Raw genomic sequence first — 2,361 nt, 5'->3', positions numbered from 1 at the left:
TATTTCTCCTGCCCAGTCTATTTCTCCTTTCCTCTGAAGTCTGGAGTTGTCTGTCCAAATTCCACCCCAGCTCCCCCACCTGCATTCCTAGTAGACATCTCCTCTACTGAGTGCCTGTGATGCCCCCTCCTCAGTATGCTCCTGCCAGAGTCTCCCCATCTCCACTGACAGCAGCTCCACCCTTCTACTCACTCATTTGACAACTATGGGTGTCCTTGATTCATCTTTCTCACACCACAGATACAATCCACTGGCAAATGCTGTGAGTTCATCTTCAAATGCATCCAGAATCCCCTCACATCCCACTCTTTCCCCTGCTCACACCCCAGTCAAGGTAACTGACATCTCCAGCCTGGAATACTGCACTGGCTTCCTACTGTTTTCCATTCTGCCTCCCTCGTCCCTCACCTCTCAATTCTGTTCTCAGCATAGCAGTCAGAGAGATCCTTTTAAAAGAGAAGTTATATCATGGCCCTCTTCTGCTCAAAACTGTCCTCTGACTCTTCATCCCACTCAGAGCAAAGGTCAGATCCGACCCCATTCCCCTCAAGCCCACCTGCTCTGGCCGCACCTCTGACCTCACCTCAGTTTCTCTCTGTCCAGCCCTCCTGGCCTCCTTGTTCTTCTGGGAACACAGACGCCTTCCTGCTATAGTGCATTTGGACTGGAGGTTCCTCTGTCTGGAAAGAACTTCCCCAGACATCCTCACGTTCCTCAAATCCTTCCTCAAAAGTCACCTTTGCAACAAGGCACACACTGACTACCCAGCACAACAGCCACCTTCCCTGTCCCCACTGCCCACATCCTGGATTACCTGCCTCACAGCACTTACCACCTTCTAGCACTTTCCTTCCTTACTCTGGTTATAGCGTATCTAACGTCTGCCTCTTTCCACTGGAACATGTGCTACAAAAGGCCAGAGATTTTTCTGATTTTACTTCAGTGGTGTTCCCAGATGCAGAACCATTCTGTCCTATGTCTGATCAATGACAAAGATCAGTTGAATGAATGATCACTGTAGAGCACCTCCCTATTCTAAAGGCAGCATCTTTATTAACATAGCCTCAGGCCAAATGCTGTTTTGTGGCAGGTACAGCACAAGGTCCCCTCACACTGAGATAGAGGCCGCCTATGTTTTTCTCAGCAGTGCTGCTTGTGTGCCCTCCCTCCCTGATCCCTCTTTCTACAGCAACGCCCCCCACACCCCCCACTCCAGCACATTGCAGCACACAGTCAGGTTCTCTCTTCAGGAAAGAACAGTCCTTGAAGATAGGTCCAATTTCACAGACAAATGTAAGTCTAAATTAGACTCTGCTTTATAGATTGATTCATGAGTTGGGGTTGGATTCAGCACCAAGATCACTAGAACCAGGGCAGGGAGAGAGGGCAGGAGAGCAGAGCAGAAAAGAAGCTCTAGAAGCAGGGCAGGAGGTGAATGGCTCTGAAAATTTGTCTCAGAATACACAGAGACCCCGTGTGCAGGGGCTGCCTTGGGTGATGTCTGAGCCTCTGTGGTCACAGCTCCCGCTGGACAAGTTTCCACTGAAGGGACAAGGACGATGGGGCAGTGGTGACCCAGCTGAGGACTGACCACATAAAGCCCATGAAGAACTGAACAGCAACTAGGCACAGGCCCAGCCCACACTCGGCTCCTCACAGCCTTCTCCACCCCCACCTGTAACAGACTCAGCACAGCAAACATGTGGATTCTGGAAGGTTCTCAGGTCTTTATTTGCTCTCTCAAATTCTAGGAATTGACTTATTTAATTAGTCCATCAACCTCTCATAGCAGATATTTGAGAAAACAAATTTATATTAGATTCTTATTTTCAGTAGGGAAGTAAGAAGTTGCAGCTCAGTGCACATAAAGTTGAGACTGAGATGGAGACATCCAGCCCCACCTCTCTGGAACAGGAAAGATGACTGGGGAGGAAACACTGGTCAGCGTGGGAACAGGGGTCACGGTGGACACAGGGATGGGCTGTCTCTCCACCTCCTCACATTATGCTAACAGGGACACAGACACATTCAGATGCCTTTGCAGAAAGAGTTGCCAGAGTGTCTTCAAAAGGGAGGCGTGAAGAAATCCTGCTTCTCAGTTCCACACAAGACAGTTGTCTCAGGCTACAGAAAACAAGTCATGAACAAAAAATTCAAGTCAGTCATGGTAAGTGATGGCACTCTGAACAGCCACCACACACTCGAAACGTTACAATCAAAGAATCTCCATTACCCAGGCCTTTCCCCTCTGCCCCCCCCCGTCCCCCACTCTAGACCCCAAGAATCTCACCTTTTCAAGCCGTGAGAGACACATCAGAGCCCTGGGCACTGTCGTTGGCTGGGGTAGAACAAAAACAGGAC

The 2,361-nt window shown here is 49.6% G+C and overlaps 1 long non-coding RNA gene across 1 annotated transcript; it reads right to left on the bottom strand.

The window, feature by feature from the left end:
* Positions 1-1,707: 1,707 nt before the first annotated feature.
* On the bottom strand, positions 1,708-2,361 carry LOC105549533. Its single transcript, XR_001007555.1, has 2 exons — positions 2,291-2,361; positions 1,708-2,124 (listed from the first exon to the last, which is right to left on the bottom strand). It is a non-coding gene; the product is annotated as an uncharacterized LOC105549533 (long non-coding RNA).

Source organism: Mandrillus leucophaeus, unplaced genomic scaffold (genome assembly GCF_000951045.1).
Source record: "Mandrillus leucophaeus isolate KB7577 unplaced genomic scaffold, Mleu.le_1.0 Scaffold1118, whole genome shotgun sequence".
NCBI lineage: Eukaryota > Metazoa > Chordata > Mammalia > Primates > Cercopithecidae > Mandrillus > Mandrillus leucophaeus.
This window is presented reverse-complemented; position numbering and strand designations above follow the sequence as displayed.